The sequence below is a fragment of the Sciurus vulgaris genome (genome assembly GCF_902686455.1).
Source record: "Sciurus vulgaris genome assembly, chromosome: X".
Taxonomy (NCBI): domain Eukaryota; kingdom Metazoa; phylum Chordata; class Mammalia; order Rodentia; family Sciuridae; genus Sciurus; species Sciurus vulgaris.
The window spans coordinates 76116243-76138321 of record NC_136471.1 but is presented as its reverse complement, the minus strand read 5'-3'; the positions used below and the strand labels follow the sequence as shown (position 1 = coordinate 76138321).

The 22079-nt window shown below is 42.0% G+C and overlaps 1 long non-coding RNA gene across 1 annotated transcript; it reads left to right on the top strand.

The window, feature by feature from the left end:
- Window positions 1-7034: 7034 nt before the first annotated feature.
- Window positions 7035-18105, top strand: LOC306650806. The gene is made up of 2 exons (XR_013761031.1): window positions 7035-10823; window positions 15821-18105. It is a non-coding gene; the product is annotated as an uncharacterized lncRNA (long non-coding RNA).
- Window positions 18106-22079: the final 3974 nt, after the last annotated feature.

The following is a 22079-nucleotide window of genomic DNA, read 5'->3' as shown; positions in this document are numbered from 1 at the left end:
CTGAGCTGAGTTACTTGCTTAGATCCAGATGCTACACTCTTAGGAGCACCCTTTTTACATTGACTGGGTCAGTTTTACAGAGGCTCTTCAGAATAAAGAGAATTAAGATTTCCTTCCAATATTATGGGATGAGCCAGATGAGTGCACTTGACAAGTTGACAGGGTAACCCAGAGGACTGTGGGGACAAACTTCAGTATTTCTTTTATTTACTTATTTCTCTTTTTTGGTACCAGGGATTGAACCCAGGGATGCTTAACCACTGAGCCACATCCCCAGCCCAAACTGCTGGGTTTCTTGATTCCCATTCATCCCATTCTGTTCTATTGAGTAGAAGAACCCTCTTTGGATGCTCTCACGTACTTGACACACATAGTCAGTGTGATGGTTCTAACTCAGGAACTAAGCCACGCATCTAGTCAAAAGAGTTCTAGATATAAACTCTTGAGTTATCATTTGCTGTACTACTGTTGCAATTTATCCCCTGACCCAGTTAGGTATAAGACATCACACTCTTGCATACCAGAAGCATGATGGCTAATGAAAAGGTGAAAGAGAACACTCTATCCTTGTCCACCAAAGCCCTCTCAGGATGTCACACAGTTGATTCAGGAATATAAAATTCCCAGATAATATGCATGGACCTCAGTTGTGTACTCTGCCTTACCAGAAAACCAAGGGGCTCATCCTAAGGACCTGGAGATTCAAAATACTCTTGCGACCACTCTCTCTCTCTAGGAAGTAGATCCAAACCCCTCATAGGTGAACTGGAACACACTAGACAGAGAAGCCATCACCTATGCCCAGAGCCACATGGGCCAACAAGGACTTTATCAGGTTATTACACAAGAAACAAACACAAAAGGGTTGGGGAGAAAGAAGGGACTTAACTAAAAAACATATTGAAATGGAACTGATACTTCAAACAAAAGGTAAAATTATGCTGTCCCAAGGAGGGGCTATCAGAGTTCTCTTAGCAAACGCTATTTCTGAAAGTCATATTGGAAAGGTAGAGAACAAAACAGGCTGCCTAGAGGCAGGCCAGTGGGCGCCTGCCCCTACCCCTCTTCCTGTAAGCACTTAGAATGTCCACATTGAGTTTCAGCAAAGACAACAACTGAACACTATTTTTTCAGGCGGCTAGGAGTGTAAGATATAGAAGGAAAGGGAAAAAAGGTGGGGGAAGGTAAGTTAAGACAAATTCCTCTACATAAAAGGGAAGAAACTAAAAGGTAAAAAAATTACATTGGTAAATGTTATGGTCTGGATATGAGGTGGCCCCCAAAATCTCATGTGTGAGACAGTGCAAGAAGGTTTAGAGGAGAAATGATTAGGTTATGAGAGCTTTAACCCAATCAGTGAGTTAATCCCCTGATACGGATTAACTGAGTGGTATCTTAAGATGGATAGGGTGTGGCTGGAGGAGGTGGGTCATTGGGGTATGTATTTTGTATCTGGTGAGTGGAATCTCTCTCTCTGCTTCCCAATCATTATGTGAGCTACTTTCCTCCACCACACTATTCTGCCATCATGTCCTGCCTACCCCAAGCCCTGAGGAGTGAGTTGGCTGTCTATGGATTGAGAAAAAACTGTGAGTCCCCCCAAATAAAATTTTCCTCCTCTAAAAGTGTTTTTTTCAGATCTTTTAGTCACAGCAGGGAAAAAAAAATCTGACTAGAACAGAAATTGGTACCCAGAGTGGGGTCATTGATGTGCCTAACCTGACCATGTGGCTCAGAAGGTTTTTGGAATTTTTTGGAATTGGTGGGAGGAATTTTGAGATGTTTAGTAGCGCAAGCTGGAAATGCTTTAGATTGTTGTAAGCAGAGTTTAATGGCCAGTTCTGGTGGGAGCTCAGAAACAGAATGCCAATAGGACTGTGCACAGTAAAGACGAGGTTCATGAGGTTTTAGAGGAAAAGATGGACATTCTTGGCAATTGACACAAGGCCACTTGTGTCATATTCTCACTGAAAAGTTATCTACATTTTGCCCATGGCCTAAGAGTTTTTGTGAGACTGATTTTAAGTGATGGACCTCTTAATCTGGGGGAAGAAATTTCTAGGCAGCATAGCATTCAGGCGGTGGAATGGATATTGCTTATAACTTTTAGCCAAATTTATTGTGATAATCAGGAGCAGAAAGCAGAGCAGAAAGATTTGAAAAACTTGGACTTGAAAGACAGGAGTAAAACTGGGGCTAAGAAAGCTGCAGTTGTTAAGACCCGGCTGCCACTAAAGAAATGCTAAAGATTTTGCCAGAGACAATAAGAAAGATGGTTTGAGGGCATCTCAGGAGCTGGCAACACCGCACACAACTTACGCTCAAGGGAATAAAAGTAAAAACTCTCTTGAGAAGAGACCAATACGGCATCCTTGCACAAGGGAGCCTAGGAAGGTTTTTAAATGTGCTCAGCCACCCAGACACTCAGAGGCTGCTGCAGCTGTAGTCCATGGAGGCTTAGCTACTATTTGAGATGGCTACAGACCTTGCTGTCAACCACGTGGTTCTGTTTCTGCAGGAATGCAGGATCCTGGAGCTGCGGGTTTTGAAGGCTTCCACCAAGATTTCAAAGGAAGGCCTGGGAGGCGAGGCAAAGTGCAGCAGAGTCAGAGTCCCAGCAGGCATCTCCTGAGAGGGTGATGCATGGAGATAAGGAGGAAGTAAAGGCGGAAGTGGAGAACCTCAACATTAAGAAATGCCAGTACCATGGAATGTCTGCTGAGGAAAGCTGCGGGAATTGAGCTGACACAAGCCAACAGAAAGGACCCTCGGACTGTAACCAAGGGGGCCACAGGGACGAAGATACACAAGCCCTTTGGACAGAACCTCACCATGCCATGTGCTCCAACTGCTGGAAATGAAGCTATGGGACTTGTTTGTACAACTGGACATCAGTCTTGCTTTGGTCCTAGCCCTTCTTTCTATGACCCTATTTTTCTGAATGGAAATGTTTATTCTGTACCTTTACATATTAGATACTTCTAAATAGATTTGATTTTTACAGGAGGGCATGATGTGAGCTTGCCCTGAGTCTCAAAGGAGGCTTTGGACTTGAACTTTTGGGGAATTTTGGAATTACTGAGTCTATGGGGACTATTGGAAATGGACAGAATGTACTTTAAATTGTGAGATGGTTATGAGATTTTGGGGGCCAAGGGTTGAATGTTATGGTTTGGAATGTGAGGTGTCTCCCAAAAGCTCATGTGTAAGACAATGCAAGAAGGTTTAGAGGAGAAATGATTGGGTTATGAGAGCCTTAACCCAATCAGTGAATTAATCCACTGACAGGATTAACTGAGTGGTAACTGAAGGTAGATAAGATATGGCTGAAGGAGGTGGCTGTCATTGGGGGCATGCCACTGGAGTATATATTTTGTATCTGTTGAGTGGAGTCAGTCTCTCTGATATCTGATCATCATGTGAACTGCCTTCCTCCATCACACTCTTCCACCATGTTGTTCTGCCTGACCTTGAGCCCCAAAGAATGGAGCCAGCTATATGTGGACTGAGACTTCTGAAACCTTGAGTCCCAAAATAATCTTTTTCTCCTCTAAAATTGTCTGGTTGGGTCTTTTACTCACAGAAATGAAAAAACTGACTAAAATGGTAAATATATAAATATATAAATACTTCATATATTTATTTATGCTTATATATACATACATGTAGGCACACAGATTGACAATTTGACCCAATTTGAAATCCAAATTTTACATCCCAAAATTTATATACTACAAATTTATAGAATATAAATTGTATATAATAAACACATAACAACATAGGTTCTGAATTAACTTTAGCATTTGATAAAATGCACTAATTGACTAAGCTCCAGACTTAATAGAATCCTGGGGCTCAGATATTTGTACCTGGATATGTCACTGAAGTTAATCATTACACCCATAATAATCTTTGAAAAGTAACTATCTATCAATTAAAGGGAAAATAGTTATGCTTCATTTTAACTACATAGTTGCTTGAGTTTCCCAAGTTCAGTTTCCATTGTCTTAAATAGCCCACACTGGACATAGATACTATCCTACAATGAATGATAAATTAAACCACTGGAAGTTACATATCACACTTGATAGAATGGAACCCCAAAAACCCTTAGTTAAAATAGGTAATATGGGCAGGGTGAGGTGACACATATCTGCGTTCCCAGGGACTGAGAAAGCTGAAGCAGGAGGATCACAAGTTTAAGGCCAGCCTCCAAAGTAAGTGAGGACCTAAGCAACTTAGTGAGACTCTGTCACAAAATAAAATATACAAAGGGTTGGAGATGTGGTTGAGTAGTTAAGTGCCCCTGGATTCAATCCCTAGTACAAAAAAAAAAAAAAAAAAAAGGAAAATACCTTTCTGATATATCTAAGCTCTACTCTGTTCTCAGGAATGCTTGTAGTCTCAGCAAATGAACATGCCATCCTTGTACTAGTGGGGGCTGATCCCATCTCAGATAAAGTAAATTGGGATACACTACAAAGAGGGGCTCTGCCTAGGGATAGAGCCAATTGGAACAACAAATCAGGCTAGGACTCACCACTGAGGCCACTTGAGTCCAGGAATTTGTTAGGTAATCAGGTAAAGGGAGGTTTAAAAAATTTTTATTTTGGGCTGGGGAGACAGCTCAGCTGGTAGAGTGCTCACCACGCAAGCACAAGGCCCTGAGTTCGATCCCCAGTACCGCAAAAAAAAAAAAAAAAAAAAATTATTTTTTTAAACCTTTTTTATTAGTTGCTGATAGGCCTTTATTTTATTCATTTATTTATATGCAGTGCTGAGGATCGAACCCAGTGCCTCACACATGCTAGACAAGCACTCTACCACTGAGTCAAAACCCCAGGCCCCTCAAAAATTTATTTTAACCTTTCTAGGAATACAAGCAATTTAAATGTTTTATTTAGGTGCTGGGGATGTGGCTCAGTGGTATAACATTTGTGAGGCTAGAGTATCACCACTGGGGGGAAAGGAAGTGGAAGGGGAAGGAGAAGAAGAAGAAGAAGAAGAAGAAGAAGAAGAAGAGGAGGAGGAGGACAAGGAGAAGAAAAAGGAGGAAGAGGAGGTGTTTTTTTTTGTTTTTTTTTTGTTTTTTTCTTTTTTTAAAGGAGAATGGGTATTCTGCTGTTCCTGGGGATATCTCAGGGAGAAGTTACTGACTAGAGACAGTGGGCCCCTTCCTCATCTTTTTCCCTCTCCTGTTTTCAACCAGAATCAGAAACTAAGAACCATAGCTGCAACTGGCTGACCAAAATAAAAGATTTTTGTTTTCAAGAAAAAAAATAATGGCTCTTAAGGTGGGTAAAAGTTCAAGGACAAAAAGGAAATTTAAATGTTAAACATGTGCTTAGTGTGTGTGTTTGTGTGTGTGTGTGTGTGTGTGTGTGTGTATCTGATCAAGCCTAGAAAATTATGTTATGTACCTTTGGAGGTGGAAGCAAAGTGCATATGAAAGGTCACTTTGGAACACCAAGTGAAGGATGCACAATGGTAATCCTAGATTACTTATTAATTTATGAACAGATTAAAGAAGAAAAATTAAAAGTAAAAATAAAAATTAAACCTACATATATCATTAAAATATAAATATGACAATGTATCAGGAGTCCCACTTCATGCTTTTAGCATAACCCTTGTGGCTTATTTTAACTGACAGTTAAGTTTTTTCTTTTCTCTTATCCCTACCCTCTTTCCTAAACATGGGGGGAGCAAGATAACCTTCCCATTTTAGATTGAATTATCTCTCCTTTACCACACATACCACAGGAATGAAGTAATTCAGACTTCAAGGATGGCACCAGAAGACATAAGAAACAGGTATCTTTCAAGGATACTTGTGAATTATATGACCTCTGACAGGGCACACCTGAAATGTAGCCTTTGAATCACTTCTTTAAAAGTCCTCTGTTCCCCTAGATAGTCAGAATGACAACCTCTGCGGCAGAAGTTCCCTATGTTTCTCCCTTGCTAGCAAAGCAATAAAACTTTTTCCTTGTTCTCAAAACCTCATTATTGGATTGGCATCAGGAACAAGAACCAAGCTTTTGGTAACAATAAATTATGTATGGGTATAAAAAACGTATAATTATGTAAATTTTCATGATTTGTTAAAATAGGACATTGAATATTTGTATTCTACTTGATATACTAAAGGATTTTTGTAACAAAAAGATTTTTCAAAGGTGCTGGTTAGCATTTATGCTTCCACAACACAGGTTATTACTTAACATTACTGATACACTATTCCAATTGACAAAATTCATGGAAAATACCAAGTCTGAAATCATAATTCTACCTGGGTATGGCACTAAATAAAATACAAAATAGGGCTGGGGATGTGGCTCAATGATTGAACGTTCCTGAGTTCAACCCCCAGTACGCACCCCACTAAATGAAGGGTTCAGTATCACCCCTGGTTCTGTGTATGAGACGCCAATCTGGTCTATTCTTAAATATGAAATACATACATAGAATCCTACATATATATACACTACAGGTAGGAACATGGTGTTTTATTCCATTCTTATTGCTATTTTCCCATCCATCAAGGCTTCCTACTCAATACTCACTATATTCAATCAAAACCAGTAAATACGTTCCTCTTACACATTTGTCTAAACCCTTTGGTTTACTGCCTATTTCAACGACCTTTCAAGTGCACTTTGCTACCACCTCCAAAGGTACATAACGTACCTTTTCTAAGCTTGATTTGATATACACACACACACACTAAGCACATATACGTCCAATATCTCTGAGTACTTTGAAAATTCTAGAGGCAAGATGGGCGTGGTGGTGCACATCTGTAATCTCAGCGAGTAAAGAGGCTGTGGCAGACAGATTGTTAAATTTGAGGTCAATCTCAGCAATTCAGCCCTGTCTCAAAATTTAAAGGAGAGGGAGAGAGACAGAGAGACTATGATGTAGAACACAGCACTCCTGAGTTCAATTCCTACTACCAACACCACTGCCGCCCCCCTCAAAAAAAAAAAAAAAAAAAATTCTAGAGGGAACATACTTCTCACTTAAAAGGTACTTGGAGGCAGAAAGCAAAGGGCGGGTGAGGAGAGGGGTGGCGGAGTTACTTGGGTCAGTGGTAGGGGCCGCTCCCTCTCCCCACCCCCGCCCCTGTCTCTCTGGGAGAGGCAGGAGCCTGGCACCAATCTAGGAAGGCAGTGAGCTGAGCGGCTGTCCCTATGGCCAGTGCTGTGGAGAGAGTAAGAGCAAGGGAGAAGAGGGAGCTTAGGAGAGCTCCAGCCCAGGCAACGCCCACCCCACCCCCAACAGCTCAGCACTAAGCTGGGGCAGCCAGAGCCGCGGGCCTCCTCCTCCTGCTCAAGCCAGAGCCCCTGCGTGAGCCAGCAGTTGGGGGATAGGGAGGCAGCTACAACCCAGAGAGGGACGGGGTAGCTGCTTTTTCGTCAGAGGATGCTAAGTGGGGGGCTGGAATTTACGCCCTGTTCCAGAGCGTGGAGCAAAGGACACTCAATGTGCACGGTGGAAGATGCCTTCAGAGACACCTGTGGGGGACACAGGCAGAGCCTAGGTGAGTTGGCTGATTCCCCTGCCTCTGTCTCCTAGACCGTACCTTCCTGGGATGGTAGGGTGTAATGAGGCAAGGAAATAATAGGAATTGCTATGCTTGCGTGTTATGTAGTAATAATAAGCTGTATTTGGTATTTGCTTGAACTTGTAAAACTTGCTGTGAGGCAGGATGACACTCCTGAGCAATGCCGATATGAACTTTTATCTACGATTTGAGTAGAGGCTCCTAGTCTAGTCATGTTCTGTGCTCCCATTACAGTGGCATAAGACTTGTTTCATTGGCTTTTCATCCCCTCACCCATCCCCCATGTGCAAACACCTGGTATGCAAGGCAAAGGACTTCAATTAAAAGGCAGGAATATCTCATTGTCACCCCTCCCAGGAGAGGTTTGCAAAATAAAGAAATGGAAATGCACATTCCTTCTCATTGAGCTCTTTTCAGTGCTAGGGACTCCCTGCTGTGACCTTGGCAAATGACTCACCTGTCATTGCACACCTGGGGCTGAGGCACACCCAAATGTAGTCAATAGGGTGGTCCTAGAAGAGGGCATGGCTGCATATGAAGGGGACCATAGACCACTAGAAATGCTCACAACAGGTGCCACCTAAACAATAGGAATGGCTAAGGAAACGTCCAAACTCAAGGGGGAAATGTTTTCGCTGCACAGAAATATAAGGCATTTTAAAGTCTTTACTACAAAGATGACGGAGTGGGGGGAAAAGGAATGGAATGTCTTGCCAGTGGTGGACCCCCAGCAGCAGGGAAAGGCTGCTGTCCTGTGTCACCAGGTCCTTTCCCCTTGCCTCTTTTCCTTTTCTCAATTAGAAAAAGAAATAAAAAATGAAAACTTCGGCCAGGTAAAATCCTAAAACACATTTAAAAATGTTAAGAGGAAAAAGGCTGTCAGTTAAGTCAGCTACCCTTAAAACAAGGAGAAAAATAAGAGAAACCCTGAACTTTTAGTACTTAGCGATCACCATGTGTAGAGAGCACAACACTGGAACTAGATTACTTAACATTACTTAAGTCATAAACACTGGAAAAAAAGAAAAAGGGCAAAAATTATATATATGTAAAAGAATTTTAATATAAACATGACAAATTACTTTCTGGAAGGAAAAAATCATAACTGAAATTAAACAAATTAACCTAGTTTGGTCCAACGGAATATTCAACATTTATGTACTAGTTTGCATACAAAAGATTTATTTATGTAAGAAAAAGGGGAAAACAAAATGCCGATTTACTGTCTGTACAACACAGGTTACAATTTAACACTACTGGTAAACTACACCAATTGACAAAAATTCATGGGGCTAATGTAATGTATTAAGCTGCTCCCCCGCCCATCAGGTACAGCCATTTGGCCCGCCTCCCAACCACTTGTCAATCTGTGAACATCCTGGCTAGCTATGGGTTCATCAGTCAGCAGGCAAGTATCCTTCTCCCATATTGGTCCCCTGTTAGCCCCGCGGAATTCAACTGTTTTACTGTAGCTTCCCCGCCATCTTTTTCCATTCTTCTTTCTGTCCTACTCACTTTTCTCTATCCTCCTGGCTTTCCACTCTCTCTAGCGCACGCCCTTTCTTTTCCTTTCTATTTTCCTCTCATTTTCTCTCTTACCCTGCAGGGAGACACTCTGATTGCTTAATAAATTCCCTTATGTGATTTCCCATGTCCAGCGTGGTTTCCTGGGATTTCCTTACAGCTAATCATACTGGGGCTCCAAATACTTATACCTCGGGATCCAACGAGATTTTTAAATTATGCAGCTTCTAATCTTAAAGAGATAACTAAATATAATACAGAGAAAAATGGCTGTGGCTGTCTTTCCTAAATTTTCTGTACTCATAATACTCACTGTTCTAAAATTTTCTATACTGATCATATAGGCTCTGACATAAAGAATGTAATGGAAAAAGTCTGGGCACCTACAAATTACCTTCATAAAATGGGATCTCATGGATACTCACTTCAAACAGTTCAATGGCTCTATGTAAGTTAATACAGGGCTTTTGAGCAGAAAATCTTATATAGAGCTAATTAAGAAGGAATTGCGTGTACTGTCTGTTTTCACATTTGACAGGCCAATTTGGTCTATTCTTCAATCCGACATAATAAGCAAGTAAAACAAATACAAGGTAAGGGAGGGAAAGAGGGAGCACCTGGGACTAAAATGGAGCAAACTACATTCCATGCACGTATGATTATGTGAAATTGAACCCCACTATCATATATAACTATAATGCACCACGATAAACGTTTTTCAGAAAAGAAAGAAAAGTTGCTTCATGGTGCTTTACCAAAACTTTACTACTGTGATTCCATCTATCAAGTCCTCCCTAAACAAAATTCAATATTGTTAAAATCACTGCTGCCAGTTGATCAAAAGTTCACATTTGGCTAACCGTTTGGTTTAGTGCCTATTTGAACAGCCTTTCAACTACACTCTTCTTCTACCTCCAAAGGGACCTCTTCTAGGCTGGCAGTGAGGTACATCAGCCGCAATGAATCACACGTGGTCCCTGAATTTAGAACAGGATGACATCTACCTTTCTCCAGGAATCTAGATACAACGTTAACGACATCCTCTTCCAGGCAGGTTCATCTGACACACACACACACACACACTAAGTGCATATTAATCCAATTTTTTAGTATTTCCATATCTTAGATGCAACATATCCCTTACTTAAAATGTACTTGTAGGCGGAAGGCAAAGGGCGGGAGAGGAGAGCTGTCGCCGGGTGACTTGCGTCATCGGTAGGCGCCGCTCCCCCCTCCCCCAGCCCTCCCCTGCGGTGCTCGCAGCCAGGGAGGCAGCTAGCAGAGCTGGGCAGAGCTGGGCGGGGCTGAGCTGAGGCACTTGAGAGTGAGAGGGAGGGAGCATCAGAGAGATCCAGCCCCAGCACTGACCTCTGCTGCCAACACCCGGCCAGGGAGGCAGCGAGCTCAGCTGCTATTGAGCTGCCACTGCTATGGCCACCACTGCTGAGAACGACAGCTAGGGAGCATCTCAGAGCAGCCGACACCTCAGCGCTGCTTTACTGGACCAGCGGGAGCCGCGGCCGCCTTCTTCTCCCCAGCTCTCCTTCTTAGAGGCGGTGGCTCCTCATGCTTGTGCACAAGCCAGAGCCTTTGCCAGAGCCCGAAGCGGGGGTCCAGGGAAGCTGCTACTGCTATCCCGGACTGGGATTTCAGAGGCAAAGGATCCACAAGGTGTAGAGAGAGGAAATCAAGTGGCAGCCACAACTGCTGGAACAGGGAAGGCTGTGGCAAGGTGAGTCTTTTGGTTTCTCCTGACTCTGCTGCCTGGAACACCCTCCTGGGGTGAGAGTGAGAGGGAGGGAGCATCAGAGAGATCCAGCCCCAGCAGGGACCACTGCTGCCAACGTGGACCAGCGGGACCAGGGGGATCCGCGGCTCCTGTTCAAGCCTTAGCTTCGCTGGATACACAAAGACCCAGCCCGCCTGTGAGCTGGAGTTGTTAAGGGCAGGGAGCTGTATACCAACGGCCAGAACTGGGAATCTGCTCCTTGTTGAGTGGACGCTAGCAGGGGGTGAAATTTCTGCCCCAACAAAGGGCATGGGGTGAAGGATTCCCAAGGTGCAGGTAAGCCATGGATCTGAGCCACCAGACATATGAGGGTCCTAGGAGTGGGGGCGGTGTCACTACTCCTGCCTCTCCACTGCTTCCGCCATTCCCGGGGGGTCATAGCATCTCCTTGGAGTGCCTGAACCTTGCCACAGGCTCAGCAGCCACCCCTCACCACTGCTGAAGAGTACCAACTGTGAAGCAGCACTGGGGTGGCAGTGAAAGAATGGACATTTTTTTAAGCTGTCTGTTTTATCTCAGCTCCCTAAGGTTTCCCTCCCAGTAATGGGAACAAAGCCCTTAAAGCTGTTCCAGGAAACAGCCCCAAACAGAGAGTAAAAGAGTAAATTGAGCCTGATAGCCAGATAGTGCTCAAACAGTAGGATTACCAGAAACTATTGACCAGAATCTACACCCTGTTGTAAAACATTGTGAAACATGTTGTCAGCAAACCCAGACCCCCTTTGAAATTTCCTGGCAGCTTTGTTCCCCCTTTTCCCCCTTTCATGTGTGACCCCTCCCGATGTGTGGTTTCTGCCTTTATAAACCTACAAGATTTTCTGCTAGGGACTCGACTCCTGGAGTTGGATCCCAGCGCGCTGGAATAAACACCTCTTGCGGTTTGCATCAAGTGACGCCTCCTGCGGTTGATTGGGGTTGCCGTCCATCCATGGGACAGAGTTGGGGTTTCCTTTTTGGGGGCCTTACATTTGGGGGCTCGCCCGGGATAAGATGGCCCCCCCTCATCCGCGGAGTCGACCTTGGAGGTAAGAAGGGGTACCCCGAAGTTGTCTGTCTTTGTCTTGTGTTTTGTTAGTTGGTCTGGTTCTGTGACTCGTGAGAGTGGCTGGTAGACGTGCCTGGGGGGCCACAGGTTGCAGCCCTGGCGGACACCCTAAGGGTGGAAGGAGAGCCAGGGACGCCTGGTAGTCTCTGTCGGTAAGGGCGCTGATGGGGTTCAATTGGTGGATCAGAGATTGGCACCCGTCTGGTTCTGGTTCTGTTGTATGTTTGTGGCGGAGGTGGAGGAAGGGTTGGAACAACTGGGGGGTTCTCGGGCCCCGGGCTACTCTCGGGTGGACCCCAAAGGTTCCTTCTCTGGACTCCACCTCCCGACAGCCCTGAAGGGTAACTTAGCAAAGTAGCTTCAGTCTCAAAAGTAATGAAAAATAAGGTCTCATAATTTTAACATCCAACCTGTCCGGATGAGATGGCTAAAATGCCTTAGACACAGAGTTTCTGTTAAAACCTGTTAGATCCTTCCAGATCTCAGTCAAGGCTTACATTGAAATATAAATAAAAGAAGCCTAAAGGCTCAGTAGGAGACCGGTCTCAAACCCAGGGAAAGAAAAGGTAAAAAGAGTCTCTAAAACTCCAGCAAAGTAAATGCTATATTTTTAATTATAGGTTTTTTTGAGCTCATGATTTTTTGATCAGTTCTATTTTTTATTCAACTAGAGTTTTTGAACATCTGTTACACTGCAATGGAGATTCACCTATAAAGTTACAAGGGCTTGATTTTGTGTTATTTGTATGTTGTGCTGTCTGATGTCATGTTTTGTCTGTATCAAAACTGAGCGCTCCTAAAATTAAAATTTAAAAATGGATCCAGATACTTTTAATTCACGTGAGTTAAAAAAGGTTCAAATTGGGTAAACTAATAAGAGTAAAATGTCTTTGAAAATAACTTGCAAGTCTCTAGGTGGTCAAGCTAATAAAATATTGATGTTAATAAAATATCAATTGTTTCTAGGACTTTTCTTCAACAGGGAAGAGACAGCAAATACTGTTCAGGACACTTGTCTGATATCTTGGTTTTTTACAGAATAAGTGAATTAGAGTTAACATGTATGGGATTACTCTAATGTGTTTGTAGAGACATCTGATTAATTTACAAAGTTAAAATGCTAATTGTTAAATAACATCGAGTACTTTTAACTCCTTAAATTCCATGGGGTATCATACTTAAACATTATTGGTGTTTTCATAGGTTGGTAAATAAAAGGGTAAATAACTGTAAAGTTATGGACATTAAAGTTAAAGCCCATTACTCTTAATTTATGACTGGTGAGACTGGCTTGCTGGATAATTAAGATCAAACTTAGAAATTGGAGTTAAATACAGAGGTCAAGAAAAGTCCATATTTGGGTCTTGCCCTCAACGTTAGCCTGAACCCAGGGAATAAGAGAACTTCTCTAAGGAGCGTTGCAACTCTGGGTCACACAACCTCCTGATCAAGGAGATTGTTGAGACTAGAGGATGAAAAATTATCCAGTGCATCTGCTGCAGAGGAGGGTCATGGAAAAGGGGAAACATCCCTTGATGTTTCTAAAGGAAGTCACCTCATCAAGAGACCCTGCCTAATCAAAGTCACTGGTGGAGCTAAGGAGCCGCTCTTAAGTTCTGTACCAGTGACCCCTGTGGGAACTCAGGTGACTCTTTAACAAGACAGGAACCAGGTCAATTTGACCAGCTTGATCTTAGATACCCAGCAAAACAGATAAAACCAAAATATAGCCATTCTTGGGCATTTAAAAGAAATAATAATTAAATGTAACTTAAGATGTACACTTGTATTAGCCCACTAGAATAAAGACTGGAAGCTACAAATGAAAGAAAGATTCTTCAGCAAATGTGCCTGATAACTATCAAGAGAAACTGCCAGAGTCAGAAGTTTTTAGTCAGTTTAAGGCCTGCAGACCTTCCTAAGCTACACAGGTAGACTTAATCTATGTTTGCTAGTATGATTATCTATTCCTAAGTAACAGAAGTATAGAGATCTCTAGTAAACACAGGTTATACCAATAAAGGGATATTTTACAAAATCAGATGACATTAAGTACTTAACTATATTTTCTGGGGACATCGATGACAATGTTAAAGTCCCCAAATAAAGGCCTTGTTCTCTCCAGCCTTTGCTAGGCCTAGTTATAGGAACAATTTCTCAGTTCTTCCACCTCCTGGTGAGAGATTAACTTCTGTCATTTTCATGATACTCAGTGGCATGTTTCAGATGCTGCAACATTTACTTTGTACTAATCTCATTTCAGTACTCATGTCTTTTTGTTCTTCTATCATAGAAGCACCCACCCCCAGATGACTTTACAACCTGCTCTTCCCCAACCAGGCTTCTTCCTGGGACCCCTTGATTGACCCGATTTTTAGAAAAGGAACTCCAAGCTGCTTGCCCCACGCCACCCACTTCCAGCTCGAAGAAGCTAGAGCAGTCCTCGACCTCCTTCCCCAGCAGCATGGAGTTCCTAAGATTAGAGGGGGGAATGAAGCCAGAATTGGGAACAGATAGTTAGTGTAGAAATAGGGGATCGGGTCAAATCGAGGAAATGGCCATAAAATCATCTGCCTCTGGAAGTTGGAGGCTGCCCCTGGAATGGAATGTCAAGGATCTCCGGAGGCCATTGATTACCAAATTTACCTGCCTTTATCAAGGACTGTTTATCAAGGACTGCAAACAAGGGGCTGCTAATTGGTGGCCCGCCCCCTGAGCTCTTGCCTGCCTGAAATCACCTAGTCACCTTCATCAGGGAAAGAGTAAGTGCTGTACAGGTACTAATACTTAGGCAACAATACCAGTCCCTCTACCAAGGAAATAGCTTTGGAGAAGAGTATATAGAGACAGAAGTTCCATGATTAGAACTTACCAGAAAAGAAAATGGGGAAATGAAAGAATGGACATTTTTTTAAGCTGTCTGTTTTATCTCAGCTCCCTAAGGTTTCCCTCCCAGTAATGGAAACAAAGCCCTTAAAGCTGTTCCAGGAAACAGCCCCAAACAGAGAGTAAAAGAGTAAATTGAGCCTGATAGCCAGATAGTGCTCAAACAGTAGGATTACCAGAAACTACTGACCAGAATCTACACCCTGTTGTAAAACATTGTGAAACATGTTGTCAGCAAACCCAGACCCCCTTTGAAATTTCCTGGCAGCTTTGTTCCCCCTTTTCCCCCTTTCATGTGTGACCCCTCCCGATGTGTGGTTTCTGCCTTTATAAACCTACAAGATTTTCTGCTAGGGACTCGACTCCTGGAGTTGGATCCCAGCGCGCTGGAATAAACACCTCTTGCGGTTTGCATCAAGTGACGCCTCCTGCGGTTGATTGGGGTTGCCGTCCATCCATGGGACAGAGTTGGGGTTTCCTTTTTGGGGGCCTTACAACAGGACAAGGAGGACTGGCCCTTCCCTGCAGATCCCTCAGGGATCTTCTCCCTTGGCTAGTCACAGGCTCTCTGGCTCTTCTCAAAACCTCAGGAAGCTCTCCCCGCTCCTATGCCCACCCCAGAGGTAGTGGAGAGGGGGTCCAGAGGCACCCGGAGTCTCTGCACAGAGAAAACTTTATGAAAACAAAATCGTGACAAGCTGCCCTGGAAGGGCCAAAGCCAAACTCTGAAGAGACCCAGGAAGAGAAAAAGAAGAGGTGAGTACAGCCCCTGGCTTCTATTCAACGGCAGCATTCTAGAGACCACAGTGGCCCCTGGTTAAATCACATTAGCACCACTTCTGCCTCAGTTACACATATAACCCTTTGGCAGCTTTTGCCTCAGTGGAAAGGAACCAACCCAATTTTTAGCCAGGGCTTTTCTATAAAGCATTCTCCACCATCAGCAAGATTTTTAAAAGGCTACCTAAATACCGGAATATGAAATCTTTTGCATCTTATGATCGTCTAGGCAACATGCAAGAATTAGCAGGCTGACTTTTGGAAATGAATCAGAAACTGTTGTGTGTGGGTAGCAAAAGACAATCAACTGGAGGAGCTCAGAGAACCCTTCCTCAAGCCAGGTGTACAAGGACCAGATGAACCCTGTGGTACAGGAGGAACACCAGCAGCAGCAGCAGCAACAAGAGCAACAACTAAGACAAGAGGAAGGAACGCACTGCAAGGAAGGATGAAATTTTGGGAGCACAACTCGAACTGGAGACCAGAATGATTACTAGCAAGCACAAGTGGAAGAAGATAATAATCCATTTATTTCAGTAGAGAAGGACTTGGGAAACCAAGAACAAGAGGAAGATGCAAAACGTGCAAGTAAAAATATGAGGGGAATGAAGAGGAAGAGGAAATGGATCGGCAGAGTGATTTGGATCAGTCTGGTGGCAGTAGCGGACAAGATGAGCACACACACTTAAATAACACTGTCACAGATTCCAAGAATATTGTGGACCTGCCCATCTACCACTCTACTCCCTATTCTATACAAAAACAACAAAAATGAAAAGAAACTTGGACCATGGTTCTTAAGTCTGCTCCTTTTCTTTGAGAAAGAAACAATGCAGAATCACAGAATATATGAGTACCAATGGACTTATGCTATGTTCAACAACACCAATAATTTTGGGGACCTGACAGCAGCCAATGTCCAATGGTAAGTACACTGCCAGATTCTATCTGTCCAACAATCTACAGGTCTACAGGAAATGGCCAAAAATGTTACAGGTGACATACACTACTTAAAATGTTTTACTTAACTGCTACAAAATGTAAGATATTATTTAGTCCTAAAAAAGAATGAATTATACTGTTATGTTTTGTGGATGCATGTGTATGACAAATCCAATACCTATAATTATAATGCACCAATAAAAAAATTTTAAATGGACACATGCAAACCATATGCCAAATGTTTGGAAGTAATAAATCAAGTTAACAAACTGTGCACAAAACAAAAGGATGAAGTAAGGGTACATACTGTGCTATAAATGAATCTTGGAAACAATTTGCTAACTGAATGAAAGGACACAAAAGGTCATGTGGTGATTCCGTGTATATACAAAATGTCCAGAATGGGCAAACTCAGAGAAAGAAAGCAGTTTATTGGTTGCTAGGCAATGAGAGGAGGAATGATCGGGACTAACTTCTTAAATTGGTATATGATTTCTTGGGTGATGGAAGTGTTCTGGAATTGGATAGGGGTAATGGTTGGGTGTGCTGGGAACCACTGAAGTGTCCACGTTGAAATGGTGAATCTTATGTAACATCTCAATAAACTGCTATAGAAATAAGGTATACCATTTTTCAGTGTAATAAGTAAAAGTCAAATGCTTCCTTGTGTGCATTTGCATTTTCTGTTGCTTGTTAATTAGTAAGATCATTCTCCCTTTCTCATTTATGTTTGGGCTTGTGGGATTTGGAATGTGCTGTTTTTCTAAAATGCAATGCTTATAAGATATTTTAAATTAAGAACTGCACTAATTTTTCACCGATACCCTAGTAAGAGTTGATGCAGCTGCTTCTCATCAGTGCCATGCCTGTGTATGGCTCAGCATACTCAAATCTCAATCACTACATTTTACTAGTGTTTGAATTCTTTGACTGTCTTCTAGGAGGACTGGTTGCAACCAAGCCTTGGATATTATGAATTTTATGACTTAAGATAGTGATATTAAATTGATTTTTCTCTTCCTGTGAGATAATGCATATGAATCATGTTTAGCAAAGTAGTTGGCATAGACTAAGCACTTGCTTAATTATTCTTCTAAATAATAAACACAAGAAGTGATTATATCTTATCTACCACAGTAACGTTAAATTAATTAATTTCATCATCTGGCTGCTTGATTAGTTAGGCATGTAATGAATACATAATAATGGTTGAAAAGAATACTATTTGGTATTTCAGATTTTTAAGATATTCTCTTATACAAATTCTCATATTTGAAATACCTAGTCCAGAAAATTTCTCACTTTTTCTTCTGCAAAAAAAGTTATAACTTATGAATCAAAATCAACACTCATTCCAGTTCATGTATTAACAACAAAAAGATGCCACCAGTACCTCATAAGGCATTAATTCCCAGGATATAAAAAGAACTCAAAAAACTTAACACCAGGGGCTGGAGTTGTAGCTCAGTGGTAGAGCACTTGCCTAGCATGCATGAGGCACTGGGTTTGATCCTCCGCACCACATTAAAAAAATAAATAAAAATGAATAAAATTATTGGTTTAAAAAAAAAAGCCAGAAAAATAAATAACCCAATCAAGAAATGGGCAAAGGAACTGAACAAACACTTTACAGAAGAAGAAATATGAATGGTCAAAAAAGTACATGAAAAAATGTTCATCTATAGCAATTAGAGAAATGCAAATTAGAACTACACACCGGTTAGGATGGCAATTATAAAGAATACAAGTAACAAATGTTAGCAAGGATGTGAGGAGAAAGGTACTGTCATACATTGTTGGTAGGACTGCCAATTGGTGAACCACTCTGGAAAGCAGTATTAGCGATTCCTTAGAAAATCTGGAATGGAATCACCATTTGACCCAGTTATCCCACTCCTCAGTCTACACCCAAAGGACTTAAAAAACAGCATAGTACACTGATGCAGCGACATTCTTGTTTATACTCAACTCACAATAGCCAAGCTATGGAAACAAACTAGGTGTCATTCAATGGATGAAGGGATAAAGAAAATGTGGTATACACATACACAGTGGAATATTACTCAGCCATAAAGAAGAATGAAATTATGGCATTTGCCAGTATATGGATGGAACTGGAAAATATCATGCTACGTGAAAAAGCCAATCCAAAAAAGCCAAAGGTCCAATGTTCTCTGGTTTTATTCCTTCTTTTGCTAACCCCAAAAGAAGAAGGTATGGGAGTGGAATGAGAGAAACCCATTAGATCAGACAAAGGGGAATGAAGGGAAGGGACGGAGGAAGGGGATAGGAAAGACAGTAGAATTGATTCAATACAACTTTCCTAGTCTTGTATTTCTATACATGACCAGTGTAACTCCACATGATATATGACCACAAGAGTGGGAACCTAAATAGAACAAGGTATGCTTTACATGTGTTCTGAAAAAACACATTCTACTGCCATTTATAACTAAAAATAAAAATATTAAAAAAAAAAGATGAAGCAAAAAAGAAAGGGGGAAATTTTTCTTCACAGTAATTTGTCAACCTCTTTTGTGTATATAGTAATCATTGGTCCACTCATGACGCCCATTAATTGTTCCAGGGCATCCTGTGAAAGAACTCTTCCCCCTTTTGATCTCATATGTCATTAAGGCAGCATAAAACTGGGCTCTCTTGGAAACAGGCTCTGACACACCCTGAGCCCGGAATCCTCTATAACCACTTGGTCATTATGCTGTGGGTCATGGAAGTAGTAACACCTTTTCATGGCTACCAAGGCCTGCTTAAGATAGGTAGAGCCAAATTTGTACCCTCTGATAAGTTCCAACAGGAGGAAAAGATGGCTTCTGGCTTCAGTTGCTTGTCAGAAACCATAATGGTACCTGAGCTACCCTGTCACACAGAACCTTTGAGTACCAGATAATCCCCTTGGGATGAACAGAGTGACCAGTAATGGGAATCTGTGACTAAGTGAACAGCACTGCTCACCATGATATATGATGGAGATTAATGGGTTTTTGCTACTTTCCATTCTTCAGCTAGGATGTCGCTAATAAAGGATAGGACCCAAAGAACAATGAATCTGCCCAAACTTACTGTAAACCTCGGAGCACTGGACACCCTAGTCAGCAAATGGTTCCATCTTCACATTTATTATCTAAACTAGTGAGTGGTTCAGGACCTGAAAATCGTACCTTTTAAGTAAACAAACACACAAACAAAAAACCCTGTGACTGCCTTGTTTCACAGGCCCAAAAATATTAAGCAAACTCACATATGTATCCACTAGCCACTGGTGTATAATAAGGCCACGATACCAGAACCTGGTCTTGCTGGGACACTCCTTATTCCCCTTTGATTTATACACAGTACTGGTAGTAATGAGACATACATTCCACTTAAAATCAAGAACCAGGTCAGTTGAAAGGATATTGAAGGTACCCAATATTTCCCAGGTTGCTCCCTTAACTGATAGAAAGAATGGTGTCCTCAACGATTTTCTCCAATTCCAATCCAACATATAAACTCTTGAATGACTTTCTATGGAGTCCCAGGCTTAAGTTTTTGATCTAGTACCCATCCCACAAGGGCTGAAGGAAAGGTTGAGGGCACATACTCTTTTGGGACTCATCAATCATTGATTGTCCCACAGGCCAGGCTGTTTCTTTGATGAGAGTCTCATATGAACCTAAAGTTCAATAAAACAACAACAAAAAAAACCCCAAAGACACACATAAAATCTATGCCATAAGCAGATGCGCAACATTTGAGTAACTTGATCATACCGGTTTAGGGTTAGAAATTGGAACTTTTATGCATAGGTGGTAAGAATTAAATATGGTACAGCTTCCATGAAAAAGAATATGGTGAATTCTTATAATTTTAGATCATTTTGACTTACATTTCTAATTTCAGTTGAATTTGTTCATGCCAGAAACAGGGCTTAGATACCTTTAACTGTTTCTAATTCTCCCACTTCCACAAATCTGATTTATGCAAACAAATCCTAGTGAATATCTGCCTAAGGGACAGCTCAATACAACCTACTTGACCCATTCGCACATGTCCATATCCAGCAAAGCTGCTTCAGATGAGCCAAAGTAACCACTTTTCATCAGTGGCCTCCAAGATGATACTGTCTTCTTAATCAATTTCAGCTCCTCTCAGGAAACTTCCCTCACTTACACCCTAGATCTCAATATAGACTTCAGCTTTTAGCTCCTCTCAGTCTCTGTTGCTCCCCATGGGCTGGTTGAGTGTGCACGTCCTACAAGACTACTAATGGCTCTGCAAGGGCTTCTGCTGCCCTCTTCTCTTTAGGATTTCAAAATAAAAAAATAAAATACTCCTCTTAATTTCTTTCTTTCTTTCTTTTTTTTTTTCTTGGTGTGTATTTGTGCTGCCTCCTCAGGGTCTTGCCTGACTAAAACACCCCAGTCAAATTCCCCTCGTGTCCAGGGTTCTCCTACAGAGTGGCTATCTTGGCAGAAATAAACTGGATACAGGTCAGAATTTTCAGGCTGAGGAGGGTTCCCCATTACTGGGGACATGCTGCCGCCTATCTGTCTACAGCGGCACTGCGATGTCCACACCCTCTCTTGTTTCCTTGGCTTTTCTTCCCCATCCCCCATGAGCCAACACCAGGTGTGCAGTACAAAAGAATTCAGTTAAAAGGCAGGAATATCTCATTGTCACCCCTCCCAGAAGCAGTTAGCAAAATAAAGAAATGGAAATGCACATTCCTTCTCATTGGGCTCTTTTCAGTCCTAGGGACTCCCTGCTGGGACCTTGGCAAATGACTCAGCTGTCATTGCACACCACACCTGGGTCTGCTGTAAACCCAAATGTAGTCAATTGGGTGGTCCTAGAAGAGGGCATGGCTGTATATGAACGGGACCACAGACCACCAGAAATGCTCACCACAGGTGCTACTTAAACAACAGGAATTGGCTAAGTAAACATCCTAGGGAATGTTTTTTAGCAGCACAGAAATATCAGCCATTTCAAAGCCTTTACTTCAAAGATGAGGGAGTGGGCGGAAGGGAATGGAATGGCTTGCTGTCCATTGTCACCAGGTCCTTTCCCCTTGCCTGTTTCCTTTCCTCAATCACAAAAATAAATGCAAAATGAAAACTTAAGCCAGGTAAAATCCTAAAACACATTTAAAGATGTTAAGAGGAAAAAAGGCTGTCAGTTAAGCCAGCTACAAAGCAAGGAGAAAAGTAAGAGGAACCCTGAAATTTTAGTACTTAGCGATCACCATGTGTGAGGAACACAATGCAGGGACTAGATTACTTACATTACTAATTAAAACACTAGAAAAAAGGCAAAAATTGTATATACACATACATATATGTGTATATATATAGAATTGTAATATAAACATGATAAATTGCTTTCTCCTAGGAAGAAATCATAATTAAAATAAAACAAATTAACCTAGTTTGGTCCAACGGAATATTCAAAATTTATATACTAGTTTATATACAAAAGATTTATTGGGATTTCGCCTTTGGGTCCATTCTTCCACCCGGGAGAAGTCTGCTTTTACTTTTCTTTAA